Below are 16,999 nucleotides of genomic sequence, written 5' to 3' on the forward strand. Positions count from 1 at the left end.
ATACTGTGTGTGTGTGTATATATATATAAATCACAGTTTCTTTATCCACTCATTGGTTGATGGGTGTTTGGGTTGGTTCCATGATTTTGCAACTTGAATTGTGCTGCTATAAACATGAATGTGCAAGTATCTTGTTCGAATAATGATTTCTTTTCCTCTGGGTAGATACCCAGTACTGGGATTGCTGGATCAAATGGTAGTTCTACTTTTAGTTCTTTAAGGAAACTCCACACTGTTTTCCATAGTGGTTGTACTAGTTTACATTCCCACCAGCAGTGCAGAAGTGTTCCCTGATTGCTGCATCCATGCCAGCATCTACTGTTTTTTGATTGTTTTGCTTATGGCCATTCTTGCAGGAGCAAGGTGGTATTGCATTGTGGTTTTGATTTGCGTTTTCTTGATCATTAGTGATGTTGAGCATTTTTCATGTTTCTTGGCCATTTTGATGTCTTCTTTTGAGAACTGTCTATGCATGTCCTTAGCCTACTTTTTGATAGGATCAGTTTTTTTCTTGCTGATTTGAGTTCATTGTAGATTCTGGATATTAGTCCTTTGTCAGATGTGTAGATTGTGAAGATTTTCTCCCCCTCTGTGGGTTGTCTGTTTACTCTGCTGACTGTTCCTTTTGCTGTGCAAAAGCTCTTAAGTTTCATTAGGTCCCAGCTATTTATGTTTGTTTTTATTGCATTAGCTTTTGGGGGCTTGGTCATGAAATCCTTGCCTAAACCAATGTCTAGAAGGGTTTTTCCATTGTTATCTTCTATAATTTTTATAGTTTCAGATCTTAGGTTTAAGTCCTTAATGCATCTCGAGTTGATTTTTGCATAAGGTGAGATATGAGGATCCAGTTTCATTTTCCTACATGTGGCTAGCCAATTATCCTAGCACCATTTGTTGAAAAGGGTGTCCTTTCCTCGCTTTATGTTTTTGTTTGCTTTGTCGAATATCAGTTGACTGTGAGTATTTTTATATTTCTGGGTTCTCTATTCTGTTCCATTTGTCTGTGTGTCTATTTTTATACCAGTACTATGCTGTTTGGGGGACTGTGGCCTTATAATATAGTTTGAAATGAGGTAGTGTGATGCCTCTAGATTTGTTCATTTTTTTTTTGAGACGGAGTCTCGCTTTGTAGCCCAGGCTGGAGTGCAGTGGCGTGATCTCGGCTCACTGCAAGCTCCGCCTCCTGGGTTCATGCCATTCTCCTGCCTCAGCCTCCCGAGTAGCTGGGATACAGGCACCTGCCACCATGCCCGGTTAATTTTTTATATTTTTAGTAGAGATGGGGTTTCACCATGTTAGCCAGGATGGTTTCAATCTCCTGACCACATGATCCACCCGCCTCGGCCTCCCAAATTACTGGGATTACAGGTGTGAGCCACTGTGCCCGGTCTAGAGTTGTTCTTTTTGCTTAGTCTTGCTTTGGCTATGTGGGCTCCTTTTTGGTTTCAGGTGAATTTTAAAATTGCTTTTTCTAATTCGGTGAAGAATGATGGTGGTATTTTGATGGGAACTGCATTAAATTTGTAGATTGCTTTTGGCAGTATGATCATTTTCACAATATTGATTCTACCCATCCATGAGTATGGGATGTGTTTCCATTTGTTCATGTCATCTATGATTTCTTTCAGCAGTGTTTTGTAGTTTTCCTTGTAGTGATCTTTTGACTCCTTGGTTAGGTATGTTCCTGAGTTTTTTTTTTTTTTTTGCAGCCATTGTCAAAGGGGTTGAGTTCTTGATTTGATTCTCTGCTTGGTTGCTGTTGGTATATAGAAGAGCTACTGATTTGTGTATATTAATCTTGTATCTGGAAACTTTGCTGCATTCTTTTATCAGTTCTAGGAGCTTTCTGGAGGCGTCCCTAGGGTTTTCAAGGTAAACAATTATATCGTCAGTAAACAGGGGCAGTTTGACTTCCTCTTTACTGATTTGGATGCCCTTTATTTCTTTCTCTTGTCTGATTGCTCTGGCTAGGACTTCCAGTGCTATGTTGAAGAGGAGTGGTAAGAATGGGCATTCTTGCCTTGTTCCAGTTCTCAGAGGGCATGCTTTCAACTTCTCTCCATTCAGTATCATGTTGGCTGTGGGTTTGTCATAGATGGCTTTTACTTCGCTTTTACTACATTAAGGTACGTCCCTTGTATGCTGATTTTGCTGAGAGTTTTAATCGTAAAGAGATGCTGGATTTTGTCAAGTGCTTTTTCTGCATTTATTGAGATGATCATGTGATTTTTTAAAAAAAATTCTGTTTACGTGGTATATCACATTTATTGACTTGCTTGTGTTAAGCCATCCCTGCATCCCTGATATGAAACCCACATGATCATGGTGGATTGTCTTTTTGATATGTTGTTAGATTTGGTTAACTAGTATTTTGTTAAGGATTTTAGCATCTATGTTCATCAAGGATATCAGTCTAGAGTTTTCTTTTTTGGTTATGTCCTTTCCCGCTTTTGGTATTAGGGTGATACTGGCTTCATAGAATGAATTAGGGAGGGTTCCTTCTTGCTCTATCTTGTGGAATAGTGTCAAAAGGATTGGTACCAATTTTTCTTTGAATGTCTGGTAGAATTCTGCTGTGAATCCGTGTGGTCCTGGATTTTTTTGGTTGGTAATTTTTAAACTACCATTTCAATCTTGCTGCTTGTTATTAGTCTGTTCAGGGTATCTAATTCTTCCTGATTTAAGGTAGGAGGGTTTGTATTTTTCCAGGAATGTGTCCATCTTTTCTAGGTTTTCTATGTGCATAAAAGTGTTCACAGTGGCCTTGAATCATCTTTTATATTTCAGTGGTGTCAGGTAGACTATCTCCTGTTTGCTTCTTAGTGAGGTTATTTGGATTTTCTCTCTTCTTTTCTTGGTTAATCTTGCTAATGGTCGATCAATTTTATTTATCTTTTCAAACAACCAGTGTTTTGTTTCATTTATCTTTTGTATTTTTTTGTTTGTTTGTTTCAATTTCATTTAGTTCTGTTCTGATCTTGGTTATTTCCTTTCTTCTTCTGGATATGGGTTTGGTTTGTTCTAGTTTCTCTAGTTCTTTAAGTTGTGACCTTGGAATGCCAGTTTGTGCTCTTTCAGTCTTTTTGATGTAGGTGTTTAGAGCTATTAACTTTCCTCTTAGCACCACCTTTGCTGTATCCTAGAGGTTTTGATAGGTTGTGTCATTATTGTTATCCAGTTTGAAGAATTTTTTAATCTCCACCTTGATTTCATTTTTGATCCAGTACTCATGCAAGAGAAGATTGCTTAATTTCCATGTATTTGCATGGTTTTGAAGGTTCCTTTTGGAGTTGATTTCCAGTTTTATTCCACTGTTGTCTGGGAGAGTGCTTGGTATAATTTCAATTTTCTTCAATTTATTAAGGCTCGTTTTATGGCCTATTGTATGGTCTATTTTGGAGAAAGTTCCACGTGCTGTTGAATAGAATGTGTATTCTGTGGTTGTTGGATGAAATGTTCTGTATATATCTGTTAAGTCCATTTGTTCCAAGATATAGTTTAAATCCGTTGTTTCTTTGTTGACTTTCTGTCTTGATGACCTGTCTAGTATGTGTTGTCAGTGGGGTATTGAAGTCCCCCGCCATTGTGTTTCTGTCTATCTCAGTTTCTGTCTAACTCTATTAGTAATTGTTTAATAAATTTTGGAGCTCCAGTGTTAGGTGCATGTATGTTTAGGATTGTCATATTTTCCTGTTGGACAAGGTCTTTTACCATTATATAATGTCTTTCTTTGTCTCTTTTAACTGCTGTTGCTTTAAAGTTTGTTTTGTCTGATATAATAATAGCTAACCCTGCTCATTTTTAGTGTCCATTTGCATGAAATGCCTTTTTCCAACCCTTTACTTTAAGTTTATGTGAGTCCTTATGTGTTAGGTGAATCTCCTGAAGGCAGCAGATAGTTGGTTGGTGAGTTTTTTGGTCCATTCTGCAGTTCTGTATCTTTTTTTTTTTTTTTTTTTTGACAGAGTCTCACCCTATCACCCAGGCTGGAGTGCAATGGTGCAATCTCGGCTCACTGCAACCTGTGCCTCCCAGGTTCAAGTGATTCTCCTGCCTCAGCCTCCCAAGTAGCTGGGATTGCAGGTGTGTGCCACCACACCCAGCTAATTTTTTATATCTTTAGTAGAGACAGGGTTTCAACATGTTGGCCAGGCTGGTCTTGAACTCCTGACCTTGTGATCTACCCAACTCAGCCTCCCAAAGTGCCGGGATTACAGGCATGAACCACCATGCCCAGCTGGTTCTGTATCTTTTAAGTGGAGCATTTAGGCCATTTACATTCAATGTTAATATTGAAATATGAGGTACTGTTGCATTCATTGTGCTCTTTGTTGCCTGTGTACTTCGGTTTGTTTGTTTTTTTGTTTTTGCTTTTTAACTTGTATTTTTGTTTTATAGGTCCTGTGTGATTTATGCTTTAAAGAGGTTCTGTTTTGTTGTGTTTCCATGATTTGTTTCAAGATTTAGAGCTTCTTTTAGCAGTTCCTGTAGTGATGGCTTGGTAATGGCGAATTCTCTCAGCATTTATTTGTCTGAAAAAGACTGTATCTTTCCTTCATATACAAGGCTTAGATTCGCTGGATACAAAATTCTTGGCTGATAATTGTTTTGTTTGAGGAGGCTGAAGACAGGACCCCAATCCTTCCTAGCTTGTAGGGTTCCTGCTGATAAATCTGTTGTTAATCTGGTAAGATTTCCTTTATAGAGTACGTGGCAATTTTGTCTCACAGCTCTTAAGATTCTTTCCTTCGTCTTAACTTTGGATAATTTGATGATAATTCGCCTAGGTGAACATCTTTTTGCCATGAATTTCCTGGATGTTCTCTGTGCTTCTTGTATTTGGATGTATAGGTCTCTAGCAAGGCTGGGGAAGTTTTCCTCGATTATTCCCCCAAATATGTTTTCCAGGCTTTTAGAATTTTCTTCTTCCTCAGTAACACCGATTGTTCTTAAGTTTTGTCATTTAACATAATCCCAGACTTCTTGGAGGCTTTGTTCATATTTTATTCTTTTTTCTTTGTATTTGTTGGATTGGATTAATTTAAAGACCTTGTCTTCGAGCTCTGAATTTCTTTCTTCTACTTGTTCAATTCTATTTTGTGACTTTCCAGAGGATTTCACATTTCTAAAAGTGTGTCCAAAGTTTCCTGAATGTTTGATTGTTTTTTCTTTAAGCTATCTATTTCCTTTAATATTTCTCCCTTCACTTCTTGTATCATGTTTTAGATTTCCTTGCATTAGGCTTCACCTTTCTCTTGTCCCTCCCTGATTAGCTTAATAACTAACCTCCTGAATTCTTCTTCAGGTAAAGGGATTTCTTGTTGGTTTGCATCCATTACTGGTGAACTGATGTGATTTTTTGGGGAGGCCGACCAGCGCAGAAATAGAGCATTAAACCACCAAAGCTAAGAACCCTCATGGAATCCACTGCACCCCAACCCCACCCCTGCCACTTCCACTGGAACAGGTGATGGTATCTAAGGCTGAGAGACCCATAGGTGGTTTACATCACGGGACTGTGCAGACAACCCCCATTACCAGCCTGGAGCCGGGTAGACTTGCTGGGTGGCTAGATTCAGAAGAGAGAAAACAATCACTGCAGTTCAGCTCACAGGAAGCCACATCCATAGGAAAATGGAAAGAATACATAGGAAAAGGGAACACCCCATGGGACAAAAGAATCTGAACAACAGCCTTCAGGCCTAGACCTTCCCTCTGAGAGAGCCTACCCAAATGAAAAGGAACCAGAAAACCAACCATGGTAATATGACAAAATAAGGCTCTTCAACACCCAGAGGGGAGAACTATTTAAAAGTAAGTTTCACACATCAGAAGTTGGGCATTTAAACAAATAAGCCCAATAAAGTTGTAACAGCTTCAGCAGAAACCCATATAAAATATAGTTACAAGGAAAAGGAGGGCATAGGAGACAATCAAAAAGTCTTCCTCAGAGATGATTTGCCAGGTATTTTAGAGATGGGAAGACAGCTTGAGCAACAGGAAAAACGTGTATCAAGGTCCCAGGACCAACCCCATGCACAGCATTAGGAGAGCAGTAAGTAGTTTTGCATGGTTGGCCCATGTGCTAGGGATAAATAGATTGGGAAAAGGGTCATGAGAAAGATAGGATGGACAAGTAGGCAGTGGCTGAAATGCAGAAGGCCTCGTATGCAACTACAAGGAGGTTTCTCTTTATCTTATGGCTGACAAATAATCATTGACAAGGGATAGGCTGAGGAGTGATCTGATTTGTGCTCTGTATTCAGAACTTTATAGAGAGAACATCTAAAGTTAACAGAACAATGGTGAAGAGGGAGATTTTTAGGCACTCTGATAGTCCTGTGGGTAGAGATATTTGGGGAACCCAAAGCTTTTCAAATGCCCCAATATCTTATCCATGAATTGGTGCCCTGATTTTTCCACCACAGAATATGTATGTGGAGCAGTGCTTCCAAAATATGGTTGTGTGTTACAGTCAACTGAGGAGTTTTAAAAGAAGCAGAGAGTCACAGCTTTTACTCCAGACCAATTGAGTCAGAATCCTCTGAAGTGGAACCTGGGGATCTGTATTTTCCAGAATTTCCTCCAGGTAGCACTGGTGCAGCCAGTTTACTGAGTGAGGTTTGGGCACATCAAGTTGCAGAGGGAGAGTAGGAAGCAATGGCTACCGAGGTCTTACAAAGGCTCAGTTGATCAGTGTCCGTGACACCTACCAAATGCTGTGGGAGCAGGTTGGTTATATTAGCCTGCATTGCTCAAGCTGCCATGTCATATGTCTCTTTGTGTCCTTGGAAAGTCTTGCAAAGTCAGGCATATCGTAGAGGCTCCTCAACTATTTGATAAATGAATGAGAATGGTTGAACCCTAATGTTAGCGAAGACTAGCAGTATGACTAACAGTGTGCTTGTATATTTTTATTTGACCAAAATACTCTAAAATACCAATTTGTTAAAACAAGAGATACATATAGCCTAAAGCCCAGTTATTTATTCAGACTTTTCAGCAGTTCTGTTCATTTTAATTTTAAAATTAGGGCTCAGTCATTTTGATAAAATATCTGCCCTGAAGAAGGTAACAGATCTTAGAACACAGAAGATGACATCAGTCATCTTGTGAACACTGTTACACTGAGATTTTATGAGCTAAACTAAGAAAATGTATTCTCTGGTACTACTTCTGAATCAATTATCATCACTGTGTGATTGTGATAGATAATCTAAGTGATGACAACTGGACATAACATTGGTAGTTAATTCAGACATATATTAAATAATGGAGACAGGAAAAATCATTTGAAGTTAAACTTGACAGTCATGGCGTGATGTTTATTTCAAACATGTTTTGAAAGAAATGTTTTAAAACATTTAATCTTTTTGCTTGGTAAAAGAAGAGATAGTATTATTGCATTCATTAGTTGAGGTTTTATTATAGATGTCAAAACCAAGACTCTTATTAGACATTAATGTTTTTTAAAAAATTGTGTCTGACCCTCGCCCATTTAAAATAAAAATCTCATTTAGACATTTTATGTCTAGAGAGGTGCTGAATGGACAGTCAGAAGGTGGATGTTGGGGAAACAGAGCTGATCTTCAGGAATCTACAGTTGACTCTGTTCAAAAACCATGTTCCAAAGTAACATGCATTTTAAAGCAGCCAAATAATGTTTATCAGATGCAGCTCTTTTGATAAACAGAGGTGATTTAAAGATTTTAATTTACTTCACATGTTTATTAAGTTCAGTTTGGAGAAGCCGTGAAAAATGTGGATTAGGTCTCAGTGTTTATTTGCATAAATAGGAGACCAAGTTAGAAGCAGGCTGAATATGGGAATACTGTAACATTGTCAAGTCTCTCTCTCTCTAGCTCGTGGACAGTCTCTCTACACATGGTTGATGGTATGGCCAGTCAGCTACACCAAGCTCACATCTTACCAAATTTGTAACCAGTGAATAGAATCTTTACAGATACCCTCAGCAGAAAAGATTCTGTGGAACCTGATTTTCCAGACTTTGATCATTTTCCATCCTTGAATCAATCATGTTTTCATCCTTGGGCCCATCAACTCAATAATAAGGGGGAAGGCAACTCTTATGGAGCTGGCTCTATGTCATTACTTTCCCTTGTCAGTGGGTGGAGAAGCAGGTTGATCCTTCCCCAAATCCTGTGTCATGGATTTCTCACATGGAAGGGGTGTTTTACTAAGAGAGAAGAAAAGCGTTGTTCTATTGGCAAAAGGAAAAGAAAAAAGTCAACAAGTGGCTTAATTTTCCCATTAGTGTTTAATATGTTTAAGGTACGAAGAAAAATCAGTCTTTAATGGCAAAAACAAATTTTATGCTCCCAAGTGAGGAAACATTGCATCTCTTCAACAGTGAAAACAATGGTTTTATTCTTGTATTTCAGTAATGTCTTAGATGTTATATGCCTCTCGCCAACCCTGGGTCTAATTTTAAACTCTTGTATAAAAAGTGTTAGACAAAAAAGTTAAACATTTCACATGCAAAGTTTCTAGATTTTAGCTACTCCTTGTGCCTTGCAAATGGTAAATACTCAATATCTGTTGCATAAATTAATTAATTATTGTATCACTGAACCATGGAAATAGATGGGTCCTTAGAAGGTATCTAGTTAATCTCTTGGATGGATGCAGATATTTCCTACAATGTCTTGCAGAGGGACCATTGAACCACTCTCTGAACACTTTCATATGAAAACTCCCACTGATTTTGTTCTCAGGGAGTTTGTTTGCCATCTACCAACATCTTACATAGTTAACAGAAACTGGTAACACTGAACAAAGGGACATTCACAGTTTGCTTAATTTCTTTTTATCCTCCCCACCCCCAAGTATGTTCAGATAAAAATAACAAATTGAATGATATATCAAGTAATATTATCTGCCAACGAAATGTAAATGAACTAGCTGGTCTTTGTTCAGGGGAAGTGGGGAAGAATTCCAATGAGGGAATTGATTGAGAGATAGAAGTCATGGACCATTGTTTCAGCCTTGAAGCTGCCTGAGAGGAAGTAATGATTCTCCTGGATAGTTGGTACCTGAACTGAGAGCTAGGCTGGCTTCTTTGTGGCTGTGGGAGGTGTATCTTCACTGGAATGACAGAGAAGAGGAAAATGAGGTTCTGTGTGATTTAGAAGGTAGGGAGGTACAGAGTATCCAGAGGCGTAGCTTATGTTAAGAAACACCAATACCACTGGGCATGGTGGCTCATGCCCACAATCCCAGCACTTTGGGAGGCTGATGTGGGTGGATCACTTGAGGTCAGGAGTTTGAGACCAGCCTGACCAACACGGTGAAACCCCATCTCTACAAAAAAATACAAACATTAGCAGGCATGGTGGCACATGCCTGTAGTCCCAGCTATGGGGGGGTTGGGGGAGGTAGAGGTTGCAGCGAACTGAGATCGCACCACTGCACTCCAGCCTGGGTGACAGAGTGAGACTCTGTCTCAAAAAGAAAAGAAAAGCAAGAAAGAAGCACAAACACAGTGCTGCAGCAGGCATAGGATGGTGAAACACAGGTTCCACATGTCTTGTAGTGTTATTTGTCACTTCTGGTAACAAGATTTTTTATAATGTAATATGCCTGTTCTTTGCAATGTTACTTTTTTATTGCTTAATAGATGAATTACATATGTAAATAATCTCTAAATGCATCTCATCTTTGAATTAATTTGCTTTGTCTTTTTATCCTGTAATATATACATTATAATGTATTTTAAAACTATTTAAATAATGTCGGTGTGTTACGTCGTTTAATAATTTTCTAAACCTTTTTAAAAAAAATTCTCCAAATAATGTTCACAAGTATAAGAAAATCTGTGAATAAGTTCTTGTGGAATAGTTTAGATCCATTTATCTGAATATTTTTCATTACAGGTAGTCTAATTGGAGGGAAATCACTATCAATTAATCTTGTGTAGTTGAAAATATTTAAAGAAATTTGTTCATATTAGGTTTGAATAGAGCATTCCTAAAGTCTTCTCTAAATTGTAAGTTTGGTGATTTAAAAGCTCTCAAGAAGTCAAAAAAATTTTGTGACTTTTAAGAACTTAGTCTTTAGGCCGGGTGTGGTGTCTCATGCCTGTAATACCAGCACTTTGGGAGGCCAAGGCAGGTGGATAACCTGAGGTCAGGAGTTCGAGACCAGCCTGGTCAACATGGCAAACTCCCATCTCTCCAAAAAATACAAAAGTTAGCCAGGCACAGTGTCACGTGCCTATAATCCCAGCTGTTAGGTGGGGCAGAGGCAGGAGGATGGCTTGAACCTGGGAAGCAGAGGTTGCACTTAGCCAAGATCGTGCCACTGCACTCTAGCCTGGGCAACATAGCGAAACTCCATCTCAAAAAAATATATATATATAGTCTTTAATGTTCTTTATTTAGGAAGCATTTTAGATACTTAATAGAGAGGACAAGATGTAGTTTCAAGAAAATTTCAGGAAATCAATATCCAGATGTCATTCATAGAATAGAAATTTCAGATGGCATCTTCATCTTGACTCTGAAATGATTAATTACAGAAATGGTTGGCAGTAGAATTAGAATCAAATTGACAATAAAATATTTATTAATTCAAATACCATTCTATCACATACCATGGATAACAGTTCCATGAACAATTTTCACATATAATTTACCTGTCAGGAAATGACTATTATTCTTCAAAAGTGGTCATTTGTATGCATTGTATGATTTTTTGAAACAAAGTATTAGAACAATTATTAGCATTAGAAGAAGTAGCAGAAGATGAATATAAGCATTGGCAATGTGGTAGCAATAATGACAGCATATGTTTGCTCTCACATATGTTCATTTTCTTTTAGTGAAGGATACCCCAAGGATTCATAGAGAGGAATATATCAGTATCTCCTTAAATCATTAATGCAGTCTTCAGCCCAAGGGAACTGCAAATCCCAGAATGCAACATTTCATTCTTATTTTAACATGGATTTCAGAAACCAATGGACCAAATTTGATGAGGAAATTGGATTTACTATGAAGCCCCAAATGCTAAGACTTGAACTTTATACAATATAGACTTTTGCTAAGTTTACTACATTTCTACATTCAGTTTTAAGTAGTAGATGTTTGTACTCTCCACCTCATCAGCATATGTGATACAATTACTTGTTTTCATATACAAAAAATAAATCATTTCACCATAGAGAATTAGTATGAAGTTTAAGAACAAAATGAATGATTGCGTTTTTATTCTGAAAAAAGCAATTATTTTAAAAACATATTCTAACATACATGTTTCTTGAAAGTAAATCATTGTTATTTGGATTCAGATTAAAATATCTTATGTTTTGAACTTTCATCATTTCTGAACTTGTCATTGCAAGCTATCATGATTGGCATTCCACGTAGACACTTCAAATCAGAAATAGGTTTTTGTTTCCTCTTGTGGGTATGGCGTCACTTAGTTTACTACTACTGTGACTTCAATATATTCTCTACAAGTGGTTTGATAAATACACAATAATAATAGTAGTAAGAAGGTATACAAAAAGATAAACATAATTAAAATAATAGCTAATATTTATTGCATACTTACTATATTTGAGGCACTTTACTAAGAGCTTCCATGGATTACTTCATTTAATCTTCACAAAATCTTATAAGATACGCGAAGGCCCGCGGCGGGTGTTGACGCGATGTGATTTCTGCCCAGTGCTCTGAATGTCAAAGTGAAGAAATTCAATGAAGCGCGGGTAAACGGCGGGAGTAACTATGACTCTCTTAAGGTAGCCAAATGCCTCGTCATCTAATTAGTGACGCGCATGAATGGATGAACGGATTCCCACTGTCCCTACCTACTATCCAGCGAAACCACAGCCAAGGGAACGGGCTTGGCGGAATCAGCGGGGAAAGAAGACCCTGTTGAGCTTGACTCTAGTCTGGCACGGTGAAGAGACATGAGAGGTGTAGAATAAGTGGGAGGCCCCCGGCGCCCCCCCGTCCCCGCGAGGGGGCGGGGCGGGGTCCGCCGGCCTTGCAAGAAACTGCATCAACTAACGAGCAAAATAACCAGTTAATATCATAATGACAGGATCAAGTTCACACATAACAATATTAACATTAAATGTCAATGGACTAAATGCTCCAATTAAAAGACACAGACTGGCAAACTGGATAAAGAGTCAAGACCCATCAGTCTGCTGTATTCAGGAGACCCATCTCACATGCAGAGACATACATAGGCTCAAAATAAAGGGATGGAGGAAGATCTACCAAGCAAATGGAGAACAAAAAAAAGCAGGGGTTGCAATCCTAGTCTCTGATAAAACAGACTTTAACCATCAAAGATCAAAAGAGACAAAGAAGGCCATTACATCATGGTAAAGGGATCAATCAACAGGAAGAGCTAACTCTCCTAAATATATATGCACCCAATACAGGAGCACCCAGATTCATAAAGCAAGTCCTTAGAGACCTACAAAGAGACTTAGACTCCCATACAATAATAATGGGAGACTTCAACACTCCACTGTCAACATTAGACAGATCAACGAGACAGAAAGTTAACAAGGATATCCAGGAATTGAACTCATATCTGCACCAAGCGGACCTAATAGACATCTATAGAACTCTCCACCCCAAATCAACAGAATATACATTCTTCTCAGCACCACATCGCACTTATTCCAAAATTGACCACATAATTGGAAGTAAAGCACTCCTCAGCAAATGTACAAGAACAGAAATTATAACAAACTGTCTCTCAGACCACAGTGCAATCAAACTAGAACTCAGGACTAAGAAACTCAATCCAAACCGCTCAACTACATGGAAACTGAACAACCTGCTCCTGAATGACTACTGGTACATAACAAATGAAAGCAGAAATAAAGATGTTCTTTGAAACCAATGAGAACAAAGATACAACATACCAGAATCTCTGGGACACATTGAAAGCAGTGTGTAGAGGGAATTTATAGCACTAAATGCCCACAAGAGAAAGCAGGAGAGATCTAAAATTGACACTCTAACATCACAATTAAAAGAACTAGAGAGGCAAGAGCAAACACATTCAAAAGCTAGCAGAAGGCAAGAAATAACTAAGATCAGAGCAGAACTGAAGAGATAGAGACACAAAAAACCCTCCAAAAAATCAATGAATCCAGGAGTTGGTTTTTTGAAAAGATCAACAAAATTGACAGACCGCTAGCTAGACTAATAAAGAAGAAAAGAGAGAGGAATCAAATAGACGCAATAAAAAATGATAAAGGGGATATCACCACCGACCCCACAGAAATACAAACTACCATCAGAGAATACTATAAACACCTCTACGCAAATCAACTAGAAAATCTAGAAGAAATGGATAATTTCCTGGACACTTACACTCTCCCAAGACTAAACCAGGAAGAAGTTGAATCCCTGAATAGACCAATAGCAGGCTCTGAAATTGAGGCAACAATTAATAGCCTACCCACCAAAAAAGTCCAGGACCAGATGGATTCACAGCTGAATTCTACCAGAGGTAAAAGGAGGAGCTGGTACCATTCCTTCTGAAACTATTTCAATCAATAGAAAAAGAGGGAATCCTCCCTAACTCTTTTTATGAGGCCAACATCATCCTGATACCAAAGCCTGGCAGAGACACAACAAAAAGAGAGAATTTTAGACCAATATCCCTGATGAACATCGATGCAAAAATCCTCAATAAAATACTGGCAAACGGATTCAGCAGCACATCAAAAAGCTTATCCACCATGATCAAGTGGGCTTCATCCCTGGGATGCAAGGCTGGTTCAACATTCGCAAATCAATAAACATAATCCAGCATATAAACAGAACCAAAGACAAGAACCACATGATTATCTCAATAGATGCAGAAAAGGCTTTTGACAAAATTCAACAGCCCTTTATGCTAAAAACGCTCAATAAATTTGGTATTGATGGAACGTACCTCAAAATAATAAGAGCTATTTATGACAAACCCACAGCTAATATCATACTGAATGGGCAAAAACTGGAAAAATTCCCTTTGAAAACTGGCACAAGACAGGGATGCCCTCTCTCACCACTCCTATTCAACATGTGTTGGAAGTTCTGGCTAGGGCAATCAGGCAAGAGAAAGAAATCAAGGGTATCCAGTTAGGAAAAGAAGAAGTCAAATTGTCCCTGTTTGCAGATGACATGATTGTATATTTAGAAAACCCCATCGTCTCAGCCCAAAATCTGCTTAAGCTGATAAGCAACTTCAGCAAAGTCTCAGGATACAAAATTAATGTGCAAAAATCACAAGCATTCTTATACACCAGTAACAGACAAGCAGAGAGCCAAATCAGGAATCAACTTCCATTCACAATTGCTTCAAAGAGAATCAAATACCTAGGAATCCAGCTTACAAGGGATGTAAAGGACCTCTTCAAGGAGAACTACAAACCACTGCTCAGTGAAATCAAAGAGGACACAAACAAATGGAAGAACATACCATGCTCATGGATAGGAAGAATCAATATCGTGAAAATGGCCATACTGCCCAAGGTGATTTATAGATTCAATGCCATCCCCATCAAGCTACCAATGACTTTCTTCACAGAATTGGAAAAAACGGCTTTAAAGTTCATATGGAACCAAAAAAGAGCCCGCATTGCCAAGACAATCCTAAGTCAAAAGGACAAAGCTGGAGGCGTCACGCTACCTGACTTCAAACTATACTACAAGGCTACAGTAACCAAAACAGCATGGTACTGGTACCACAACAGAGATATAGACCAATGGAACAGAACAGAGTCCTCAGAAATAATACCACACATCTACAGCCATCTGATCTTTGACAAACCTGAGAGAAACAAGAAATGGGGAAAGGATTCCCTATTTAATAAATGGTGCTGGGAAAATTGGCTAGCCATAAGTAGAAAGCTGAAACTGGATCCTTTCCTTACCCCTTATACGAAAATTAATTCAAGATGGATTAGAGACTTAAATGTTAGACCTAATACCATAAAACCCTAGAAGAAAATCTAGGTAGTACCATTCAGGACATAGGCATGGGCAAGGACTTCATGTCTAAAACACAAAAGCAACGGCAGCAAAAGCAAAAATTGACACATGGGATCTAATTAAACTAAAGAGCTTTTGCACAGCCAAAGAAACTACCATCAGAGTGAACAGGCAACCTACAGAATGGGAAAAAATTTTTGCAACCTACTCATCTGACAAAGGGCTAATATCCAGAATCTACAAGAACTCAAACAAATATACAAGAAAAAAGCAAACACCCCATCAAAAAGTGGGGAAAGGATATGAACAGACATTTCTCAAAAGAAGACATCCATACAGCCAACAGACACATGAAAAAATGCTCATCATCACTGGCCATCAGAGAAATGCAAATCAAAACCACAATGAGATACCATCTCACACCAGTTAGAATGGCAATCATTAAGAAGTCAGGAAACAACAGGTGTTGGAGAGGATGTGGAGAAATAGGAACACTTTTACACTGTTGGTGGGATTGTAAACTAGTTCAACCATTATGGAAAACAGTATGGCGATTCCTCAAGGATCTAGAACTAGATGTACCATATGACCCAGCCATCCCACTACTGGGTATATACCCAAAGGATTATAAATTACTCTACTACAAAGACACATGCACACGTTGTTTATTGCGGCACTATTCACAATAGCAAAGACTTGGAATCAACCCAAATGTCCATCTGTGACAGACTGGATTAAGAAAATGTGGCACATATACACCATGGAATACTATGCAGCCATCAAAAAGGATGAGTTTGCGTCCTTTGTAGGGACATGGATGCAGCTGGAAACCATCATTCTTAGCAAACTATCACAAGAAGAGAAAACCAAACACCGCATGTTCTCACTCATAGGTGGGAACTGAACAATGAGATCACTTGGACTCGGGAAGGGGAACATCACACACTGGGGCCTATCATGGGGAGGGGGGAGGAGGGAGGGATTGCATTGGGGAGTTATACATGATATAAACGTCATGCACATGTACCCTAGAACTTAAAGTATAATAAAAAAAAAAAAAAAATCTTATAAGATAGTTACTATTAGTGTTGGTATTTTATTTATTTATTTATTTATTTTGAGATAGAGTCTCACTGTGTTGCCCAGGCTGGAGTGCAGTGGCACAATCTCGGCTCACTGCAACCACCGCCTCCCGGGTTCACGCCATTCTCCTGCCTCAGCCTCCCTAGTAGCTAGGACTACAGGCGCCCACCACTACGCCCGGCTAATTTTTTGTATTTTAGTAGAGACGGGGTTTCACTGTGTTAGCCAAGATGGTCTTGATCTTCTCGTGATCCGCCCACCTCAGCCTCCCAAAGGGCTGGGATTACTGGGATTACAGGCATGAGCCACCGTGCCTGGCCTAGTGTTGGTATTTTATAACAGGCTGAGGCCTAGTGAGAAAAAGTAATTTATAAAATGTGCAGAGCTCCTACCTGGTGGAGCCAGAATGTGGACTCCAGGGTCTGGTTCTTAATCACTATGTTACGCTGCATGCCATGCTTTGAAAGGAGATTTATTTTACAATGTGGCCACTCAAGGCAAATTCATCTCCACCACTGGAGAAACAACTCAATGTGCATGATTTTTTTTCTGTTGGAAAACATAATCTTTATACATGAAAGATAATGTTATGTCAACATTTTCTTCATGACCAAAATTGTCTCCGTTTCATGAGAAGAAAACTTTTCAATTTTATTTTTAAAAGTTAATATAAGTGAAAATATAAGGTTAATTCCATCCAAAAACAATCACTGGGCAAAACAGATCTTTGTCCCATTTTCCAGATTGACTCAATACATCAATCAAGTTATATGAGTAATTGCTCAACTGTTTACTTATCTTTCTGGCAGAATATCTTTTACAACTATTTTTAGTTCACAAAAAGAATATCAGTCCTACTCTATTTGTGAGAGGTATTATTTTGATGTATTTGTGATGTTTCCTGGGAACTTTACCCCATTCATTACAGTGTCCTTTCTGGTCCC

The 16,999-nt window shown here is 38.6% G+C and overlaps 1 protein-coding gene across 2 annotated transcripts in view; it reads left to right on the forward strand.

The window, feature by feature from the left end:
• The window catches only part of CCDC141 (coiled-coil domain containing 141), a 222,600-nt gene that overhangs the window by 33,819 nt on the left and 171,782 nt on the right, over positions 1 to 16,999 (forward strand). The window lies entirely within an intron of this gene.

The sequence above is a fragment of the Trachypithecus francoisi genome, unplaced genomic scaffold (genome assembly GCF_009764315.1).
Source record: "Trachypithecus francoisi isolate TF-2019V2 unplaced genomic scaffold, Tfra_2.0 Lachesis_group13, whole genome shotgun sequence".
In the NCBI taxonomy this organism is placed as follows: domain Eukaryota; kingdom Metazoa; phylum Chordata; class Mammalia; order Primates; family Cercopithecidae; genus Trachypithecus; species Trachypithecus francoisi.